The sequence below is a fragment of the Photinus pyralis genome, unplaced genomic scaffold, assembly GCF_008802855.1.
Source record: "Photinus pyralis isolate 1611_PpyrPB1 unplaced genomic scaffold, Ppyr1.3 Ppyr1.4_LG10, whole genome shotgun sequence".
NCBI classification, from domain to species: Eukaryota; Metazoa; Arthropoda; class Insecta; order Coleoptera; family Lampyridae; genus Photinus; species Photinus pyralis.
This window is the reverse complement of record NW_022170250.1, coordinates 11,871,314-11,881,815: the sequence shown is the minus strand read 5'-3', so window position 1 is coordinate 11,881,815 and position 10,502 is coordinate 11,871,314. Positions and strand designations below refer to the sequence as shown.

Sequence of the window (10,502 nt, the reverse complement as noted above, 5' to 3'; positions counted from 1 at the left end):
TTTCATACCCCCCAGACCCCCCTGGTACAAGATTCTCCCATAGTAGCATTCAGAATACCCTGAATATAGTATACATTTCTTGGGGTTGAATGTTTTGATTGAGAATGTTGAACCTAGGGGTTTGGGGGTATGGAATACCCATCAAAGTACTCGTAGAACGATATTGCGATATCGCACTAGTGCTTTGGGTCCTGGGGGGAGGGGGGATTCCAGGTTTACATTCTACCACAAAACGTATACTTGTCTATTAGTGTCTATGTCTCATCTACCATAGTGCTGGAACAAGAGCCAGCAGGCTATAAGATACCCGTCAGTAAATGAATTTATACTCGTAGCACCGGAGGGTCTGGGGTAGGAAAATTTTACGATAGTTGTAGGGAAGAAGTCCCTTCTAATTCCATCAAATTCGGAAACACTCTTAACTAGTCGGACAAATCGACCTTTGTGCTGGAAGTGTTTGGAACACGTCTCACCCTCTCACCCTTATAGTTATAGATCACCCTCCACCTGTGGCACGACACTACAGAAGCGGGAAGAGCACCGGAAATTCGGTCTTTTTGTGTCTTATGGTTGCAGAACACCCTCTACCCCTGATACAAAAATACAGAAGCGGGACATTGGAACTTTTGGTATTTCCTTCCTTGACCAGGTAACTGTTGCAGGCTAATTACATTGACAGATAGTAATGCAATGTATCAATGACTAATTATCGATAAGCTACTGGAAAATTATGAACGTAAACAGATAAGCAAGGTAAATAACCACTTTCTCAATAACGATGACAGTGAAACAAAAAAAAGGAACTTTGTGATTTTTTTTAATCAATTCCTTATCAGTGTCTATTTGATGTTTGATTTAATATCTTCAAATCGCTTGGAACAACGACCTATTGCAAAAGCAAAAATGAAGATTAGATTGGCGGGTCTAGGTATAAAAGAAAGCGCGTAGAGAAGACCCATCAGTCAATCGTCATGAAGGTACCAGTGGCATTTCTTCTGCTTATTGTTTTCTCACTCTTAGTGACCTCTTCTTCGGCAGGTGGAAGTAAGTATTAGTTTGGCATGGTGCGAGTTATTGCATTGTAATTTTCTGCAGGCGAGGATAATAGGTGCACGAAACTTTACGTCCCACTTCCATTCACTGTGTGTAAGCAGCAATGCGAGAAAACGGCTCTGGTCGGGGTTTGCAAGAAGGGGCTGCATTGTTGTCGTTCATAATCTGGATTTTAAATTAACTTGATGTAAGATTAATTATTAACTCTACAGTTCCAAGTATGTGGAAATCAGGTATCCATTATTGTTGATGGTACATACTACAATAATAATAGATTAGACATTTAAATTTGTTTTTTTTTAATCTTTTGGGTTTTGAATGCCTTCGATGATTCGGGAAAACGCATTCTAGCGTCCTCACATGCCCCCACAGGTGTTCAGGAAATCTTTTGGAAAATAATTAATGCTCTACAAGGACCTTGGATGCACTTAGAAGGTCATCCAAAATGCTTTCCATGGCACCTTAGTACTTTTATAACGCTTTCTCTAAGTACTTATGCAATTTAAGTCAAATCTAAGAGGCTCTGGAAACAGTTAGAGGCCTTCTCAGTGCTTTCGAGTATTTTTCTAGACCCCTTTCAAGACTTTTCAAAATGTTAATTGTTTTTTATAGACGCCCTTTTTGGGGTTGTTTCCCAAAGTAAGAAAATCTGAAATAAATATTCACCAAATATGCTGTGGCGATGCGCCGCATGAACATCCGGCAGCAAACTAAAATGTGCTGCACCCTCATTGGTCACAACATATCGGCCAGCCAATGACAGCGTAGCACTTAGGGACTGTTGAAAACATTCAAAGGAGTGCTCTGAAACGTCTTCTAAAGAATGTTCCTAGGTACAGTTTAATGGGTCTTTTCCATAGCTGTACGCTTTTTAGATAATTTTCAGGCCTACTTTGGCCTTGTTTAGTACTTTTCAGGTACCTAGTTTAAAGTATATTTTTTGGAATTAAGCTGGAAAGTGCCGTACTTTAGTAAGGAACTCGTTAACTTTTAAACGCGAGGCTGGTCGAAGCTTAATTCAAACTTACATTCGAAGCCAAGTCGAATTTGTTTTTATCAAGACACGAATAACGCGCGAGGATAAATAAGAAGTTGACTTTCTTCTTTCGACTCAATTAATTTGAATTTTACTTTACAAGGTTAGGTACATTCCAACACGTGGCCAAACTAGACTGCATGGGCACGTCTCACTGTTCTAAACCATAATCTCTAGAGATCTATGGCGCAGTGGAAGGAATTGGGGATACTAAAGCGATCTAGAGTGCTTTTTTGAATGTTGGAAAGCGCTTTTATTTTCATTTTCTTTGATTTTGCGAGCCTTGACAGCATTTAAACTGTTTTGGAAGAAGCATGGATGCGCGTAGAAAAACACGAACTATTTGGGACTTTTAAGAGGCAACAGCTGGATAAATTTGTTCCTTAGAAATTTTATTATCATTTTAGAGCATCCCCATAAACGTTCCCCCAGTAATTAATCTTAAATTAAAATCACCCAATGTTACGACAACATTTTAGTCCGTTCTTGCAAGCTCCAAACTTTGACGCGTTTTCACATTCCTGTTTACACACTGTCAACGGAATTGGAATGAAAAACTTTCTACACGGTGTAAATTCAGCTGCAAACAATTACAATGCAATAACCCAACGAACGCAGTGTAATACTTACTTCCAGCTGCCGAAGAAGAGGCCACTAGGAGTGAGACAGTTATAAGCAGAAGAAGTACAATTGTTGTCTTCATGGTTATGGATTGAAGAGTGTTCCCCAGCCACTCTCTTTTATACTGAGACCAGCCAAAATCTAATCGTCATTTTTGATTTTGCAATAGGACGTTGATCTAAGCGAGTCGAAAATATTAGGTGAAAAAACAAATACTAAAAAGTAAATATTGATTGATAAAACAAACTCAAGGTGGTTTTTTTTTGTTTCACTGCCCTCTTTTGCATATCTCAAACTTGAATGTCTTTGTCCCTCGTTCCGCGAATCTAACTTATTGGGAAAGTAGTTGTTTACTTCATTTTCCAGTACCTTATCAAAAAACAATACAGTTTGCGAAAGTAATTAACCTGTTGTACTTACTTCGTACAGAACTTAAATCATATTCAATATTCCCAGTCGAATTTCTTCTCGAATTCGTTTCCAATTCTACTTGAATTCATTAAACTCTTTCCGAACTTCCTCCCTCGTCCAGTATTTCTCTTCTGCTTTCCCTTGTCCTTTCTACTTCCTTGCATTCCCATATAAGACGATCAATATATCTTCCTCTTTCTCTCCACATAGTTTCCATTTCCTTCCTTCTTCGCATCACGTCTCTTTTTCTCCATCCTTATTTCGGCACCTAAATCTCGCTATCAGTTTTTCGACACTTCCTCCGTTACCAGCTTCTTGTACCTTCTGTTTTCTCTTGAACTCTCGATTCTTTCGGGTCCGTTAACTTGGCCCCCCCAGCACTGAGAGATTTGATAGTCGTATGATTTTGAAATGAATGCGCTCGTTATGCGCTCATATGCGCCACCGATAATAAGTCTTGCGCCATTATCGTTTTTTAGAAATCCGAAAAAAACATGGGGGGGGGGCAAGTGACCGTAGCCCCCCCCCCCGTACGTATTTTGTCCCTTGTAACTAGGTCACCTGATACATTTGGTTATGCGCTCAGTTACGCCACTTGAATTAAAGCTAGCGCCATTACAGTTAAGCCGTGACAAATTTTTAAAAAGTGGGGGGCCAACTTAACGTTTTTAAAAGTTACTTTTTTTTAACATTTTTTCATACGAAATTGTACTCTCAGGTATGCGCTGAAATGCGCCGTAAAAAGATATCTTTGCGCCATTATTGTTTTTTGGTTATCCTTAAATATATTTGGGGGGGGGGGCAAGTGAACGGAATCCCCCATAACGCATTTTGCTACCGGTATTTGTGCCACTTGATACATCTGGTTATGAGCTCAATTGCGCCACTTGAATTAAAGCTAGCGCCATTGTCATAAAAAAATTTTAAAAAGTGGAGGGTCTAACTTAGCGTTTTCAAAAGTTATTTCCGGAAGTGCGTCCATTTTGAAAATATTTTACATCGATTCGGCCTTCGGAGTAACTCCTAAATACAAATTTTTAAAAACCTACTTATTTTACTTTCTCAGAATCGTTTAACTAAAGCTCCCAAAAAAACACCCTGTATAGTGTTTCTGAAACACTATAATGGCGCCAAGATTTTTGTTTACGGCGCATTTTAGCGCATGATGAAAGGTACGATGTAGTAGAAAAACCATGTTAAAAAACGTAACTTTTGAAAACGTTAAGTTAGCCCCCCCACTTTTTGAAAATTTGTCACGGCTTAACCGTAATGGCGCTAGCTTTAATTCAAGTGGCGCAATTGAGCGCATAACCAAATGTATGAGGTGACCTAGTTACAAGGGACAAAATATGTACGGGGGGGGGCCACGTTAACTTGCCCCCCCCCCATGTTTTTTCGGATTTCTAAAAAACGATAATGGCGCAAGAGTTATTATCGGTGGCGCATAACGAGCGCATTCATTTCAAAATAATACGACTATCAAATCTCTCAGTGGGGGGGGGCCAAGTTAACGGACCCGATTCTTTCTATGTTGCAAGTGTACACCTTTGTCACTTTTTGTAACCTCTTTTCCACCCTTTTCCCTATTTCTCCCCCTTTCGACCTCAGCATATATTTTTTTTGTCTTCCTACATTCGTTTTGTGTTCATCCTCGTCGATAAACATTCCTTCACCAATTCACTTTCTCTCTCTTATTTCCTCAAATACAATCCTGCGTCCTGGCTCTATCCTTATCTTCTTCATTTTTGGTTTCCTCAGGTAATCTGGCGTCCTTCCGTTTAGTCCCAGGATCCGTTTGTATTTCATCTTCTATCCCCAGATCTCCATTTTATACATAAACACCCCTCCCCTCATTGCATAAAAAAGGTATTTTCTTATTCTGAATTCGTTTTTGAATTTCCTCTCCCTTATTCCCCACACTCCTATTTCTTAATTCCCTTATTTGTGCGTTTGCTCCATTATTTCGTTGCATCTGGTATTCTAAATATTTAAATTCTCTTCTTTCTCTACACTTTTTCATCCCTGCACTTCCATGTTACCACCGTTTTCCTCCCTCTCGCATCTTCGATTTTCCGACATTTAACTCCATTGCCTTTCTTTCGCAATACTTCTCCATTCTCCCATCATTTTCGTAATGGTTCCTATCTCTGTTTCCATTATCACTGTGTCGTCCCCGTATGCCAAGGACCTTCTGCCCACTACGATTTCCACTTTACCTTGTCTTAGTATTTTCTCCACATCTCTTATGTAAAACTTAAATTAGGTGGGGCTAAGTAGATCTCCGTCCCAGAACACCTCAGACTCTTTCCCTCCTATCCTTACACTATGTCTTGTCTCTCAATATAACTCCTTGATTCTGTTCTTTAAATTATTATCTATTTTCCCATCTTTCATTTTCTACACTTTTTCCCTTTCTACTGCAATCTCTTTCTCCTCTTTTGTGATTCGACAATATTACCTCTTCCTTCCATTTTTCGTTTTCCCAGGTCCCAGGAGTCGCTAATCTTATTAACCGGGTTATATCGGCTTCGAGTACTTGCAAAGTTTCTCCTGATTTTTGCGTTCGGTTTTATAACCGGGGTAATACACTTGCTGCAAATGTTTATTTCTCTGGTAGAGCTTCTAACCATGTTACAATTTGCTCTAAATCTTGTTACTGGTGTTCTAGAATCGTACGTCAAACCTCCACGTAACGCAGCTATCAGGAAGGTTGTCATGGATTCATTTATAACAGTAATTATTATTTATCATTTACAATTTATAACATAACACAAGCGCATCGAACTTAGAACTGGACTGATATCTCCTCTCCTTAAAGCTGCTCCAAATTTTCCAGTTTTGGAACATATTTTGGGGAAATCTGGCAAATTTTAGCAACAAGTTAATAGAATAAAAAAATATTGCGGCTACGTTTCTGTTGAATTACCATGCAAATTCCCTTAATTTTGAGGAATTGGGATAATGGAACGTAGTTTGAAATTAGAATAATTTGTAGGGATGAAGTCAAGACGTTCATTGGTGAATTATTAAAGTGAAGAAAAGGGTGAAGTGTCACGATGTGAACTGCAAGTCATGAATTATACATGGAAGGGTGAATTTGCTGTGACCACTGGATGAAAGGTTGCACTAAATCAATCGTAAAAAAATGTTTTAAAGGTTATTGTCGAAAAAAGCCATTTTTAAAATGATCCCCTGTCATAAAAAGGCCCCACCTGTTGCAATCAATGGAATTTATGCGATCGGTTTTATGTCCGAGAAGGACCTATTGTCCCTCTTTCAAAGGTTCCCACGCGCGCGAAAAAACAAGCAAGCTACCGATGCAAAAGACGCAATGACGAAAAATAGCGCTTGATTGATTGAACTTAAAAGTTGAGGTTATCAATAATATTTGACGTAAGTTATCATTATAATCAAATTAAGCTTCGGCAGTCATTCCCCGGCTAATCTTTTCGAAATATTGATTATAGAGTGTGCACCATTATAACAAATTCTTCATATGCCATTCTTTTGACAGTTGTTAATCGGGGCATTAACTTGAAGGATCTTGCACGTACCAAGGTACCCACACAAGCAAGACTCTTGACCTGCGCGAGCTAGTTAATGTAAATCAAGCAAGACGATTTTTATTTACCCTCGCCCCCATTTAATTTCTTTCCCCAAATAAATGCGGCGGGTATACGCATTCGAGATAAATATGTAATTGCCTTACGTGTTTGTTTAATACGATCAATTCAAGATCAAAGATGACCCAAAAGGAAGGTACGGTACACATATACGCACAGGCAATCATTAACCGTACTTTTAGAAACGCTGGCAATCAATCTCTGAAAAAAGTAATTTCGGGGCTCACTTTATGAGATCTGATGGCCTATATTAATTATCGAGTGGAACTTTTTTTTTTCTAAAATTAGTAGGTTGCAACCCACCGCAAGATAAAAAGGGAAGTAACTAGACGAAATGAAAAATTATTCTGTTCGAAAGGTAAAATACGAGGAACGTTTAAAAAGTTTTCGTACATTGATACTATCGGAAGTAATTACACAAATTACTGATAATTCTTTTGATAGCATGTTGGAGTTCTAAACTCCATAAATTGTAAACCTGTGACTGTGACTACATTTTCTTTAAAAAAAAACGCGTGTCAGGAGAACATAATATGTGAAAGACAGTATATTATTTTTTATTCTGTGGCCTTTACGCACCAATTCTTGAGAAAAATCGTATTAGCCCCCTGAAGAGTGACCATTGTACATTGGACTTTCTACCCGTTCTGTGTCACATATAGTATTATTTGTAAAAAACTGTATCAGGAGGACAGAATGTGTGAGAAATTGTGTATATAGTAAAACATCTTTGTGATTTTTCTAGAAATTCGAATCAGGAAATCACTTAATAAAATTTATACCTTTTAGCGTCTCTGAGACATATGACCATTCCTAAGAAATTTGTATCAGGAGACCATACTTCGCAGCACGTTATTATCAGGAAATCATGGAGGGTAGACAGAAATGATGCAAAGTGTAAATCTTATTGACTAACAGCTGTTTACCCTCCATGATACGAGCGTGCTGCGGAATATGCTCTCCTGCTACACATATCTTAAGAATGGTTATGTCCTCCTGATACACGATTCCTTTTAGAAATTGTAGAGAAAGTTCAAATTTCCAATTAAAGACGAAACAAGAATTCCATGGGAACCTATACATATGTATATTACATACCTATTCTGTTTTCTTAATAAACGTTCTTCTTTGAAAATAGTAGCATAGTTGTCACAGAAATGATACAAAGTGTAAATCTTATCGACTGACAGCTGTGAAACATATGCTACTATTTTCAAAGAAGAACCCGTGTAGGGTCGGGAAAGAATAACCCTACTGCAGAGACACTGCATGTCGTAAGAGGCGACTAATCAACTGGACGCACCTTTAAGAGATATGCCGGTTAGTCTGAATGGGCTGAGAGGTTGTTGAAAGGGGATGCATAGAATAGATAAAAATTTCGTTCACATAAATCGCAGGTTCTCTCGTTATGCTTATCAGGTCGGGGCGTTTCTCAACAATTCGTCTAGAATTCTGACCCTGGTTCAGCAACTTGTTTGTCATGTAGTTACATTAAATAGCGGTGTTTTAATAGCAAGAATTAGGAATCACAACTTGCATTGTAGCGAGTATCTCCGACATCGAGGCGCCAGCAGGCGCCATCAAGTATACAAAAGATTAATCACCGACGATAAGGATGTGACGCATTCTTTCCTTGAAATATAGACAGACTTTTAGACTCATCAAGTACAAAGCGAAATTAAGTAGCTCACAATACTTTCAAATATTTAAAATGTGCACAGTGTAATTTTGCAACACATCAAAACCATCTCCTGAAACGGCATCTAATAACTCACAAAACCTCAAAAGATTTAAAATGTGCAGACTGTAATGACACTACATGGAAATCTTGGGCAATTCTGTCTGTCTGTCTGTTTCTTATACCTCGCTAAACGGTTAATCCGATTGCAATTAAACTTTGGGGAATAGTTGAGCCCGTTGCACGTATGCCCACGAAAGTTTCTAAGTTAGTAAAACACTTTCCTACATTCACACCGGAACGGGAACAGGAAAAAACAGGATTTTATGCTTTACAGTCGAAAAGAGGCTTTACTTTTAAAACATAGGTTTCTATGAAGTTTCCACGGGACCGGGGTACGGGAAAAATTTCCCAAAATGATTTTATTCACTTGCTGTTCACTATATCTACCCTTACGATCAAAAAGACACTTAGTCTACTCACTCAAACATATTAAAATATCAATTTAACCATTTTCCTTAATTTGAGTTTTTCTCTTAAATTTTATTGTGTAATTTAATAAGTTTTTTATGCTGCCATATCCAAAAAAAGTGTACCTTTTAAGAAAATGTAATGAAAACTAGTGGCTACCTTTAAAAAAAGCATGCAGAAGTACGCCACTGACCACAAATTTAAAGTAGACGTAGATTGGTAGCAAACTTTTTATAATTTTGGATACCATTAGTAACTTCTTTAAAAAAAAACGTTGCTTGGAGTATATATTCAGTGTTCCAGACAACATTTTCACCCTGTATAGTAGGTAGCAGGAGGAACTGCGACTCGTAATATAGAAAAAACAGTGTGAGGATTTTCTACTTGACGAAAAATGTGAAGAAGATTAAAAAAACGTCGGTACTGGTTTACTTTCACTGGGTAGCTTCGCCGGTGAGAAGCACTTCCACAGGTAAAGTCTTTTAATTGCGCAAAAACCGTAAAATGCCTGCTTACTCAACGTTTTCTATTAGATACTGAAAACATATGGTTTTAAGAAGATACTACAAGGATTTTATGAAGATCGAAATATGACACTAAGACGATCCTTGGCATGCTTCTAGAGGACGTTTCTAATTTTTAATGCTCCCAGAACTTCGAGGTTTTCAATTTTAATAGCAAGAATTAGGAATCACAACTTGTATTGTAGCGAGTATCTCCGACATCGAGGCGCCGGCAGGCGCCATCAAGTATACAAAAGATTAATCACCGACGATAAGGATGTGACGCATTCTTTCCTTGAAATATAGACAGACTTTTAGACTCATCAAGTACAAAGCGAAATTAAGTAGCTCACAATACTTTCAAATATTTAAAATGTGCACAGTGTAATTTTGCAACACATCAAAACCATCTCCTGAAACGGCATCTAATAACTCACAAAACCTCAAAAGATTTAAAATGTGCAGACTGTAATGACACTACATGGAAATCTTGGGCAATTCTGTCTGTCTGTCTGTTTCTTATACCTCGCTAAACGGTTCATCCGATTGCAATTAAACTTTGGGAAATAGTTGAGGCCGTTGCACGTATGCCCACGCAAGTTTCTAAGTTAGTAAAACACTTTCCTACATTCACATGGGAACGGGAACAGGAAGAAACAGAATATTATGCTTTACAGTCGAAAAAAGGCTTTGACTTTTAAAACAGGTTTCTATGAAGTTTCCACGGGACCGGGGTACGGGAAAAATTTCCCAAAATGATTTGATTCACTTGCTGTTCACTATATCTACCCTTACGATCAAAAAGACACTTAGTCTACTCACTCAAACATATTAAAATATCAATTTAACCATTTTCCTTAATTTGAGTTTTTCTCTTAAATTTTATTGTGTAATTTAATAAGTTTTTTATGCTGCCATATCCAAAAAAAGTGTACCTTTTAAGAAAATGTAATGAAAACTAGTGGCTACCATTAAAAAAAGCATGCAGAAGTACGCCACTGACCACAAATTTAAAGTAGACGTAGATTGGTGGCAAACGTTTCATAATTTTGGATACCATTAATAACTTCTTTAAAAAAACGTTGCTTGGAGTATATATTCAGTGT

The 10,502-nt window shown here is 37.9% G+C and overlaps 1 long non-coding RNA gene across 1 annotated transcript; it reads left to right on the top strand.

The window, feature by feature from the left end:
- Positions 1–419: 419 nt before the first annotated feature.
- LOC116162225 lies at positions 420–1,341 on the top strand. The gene is made up of 2 exons (XR_004143517.1): positions 420–1,044; positions 1,096–1,341. It is a non-coding gene; the product is annotated as an uncharacterized LOC116162225 (long non-coding RNA).
- Positions 1,342–10,502: the final 9,161 nt, after the last annotated feature.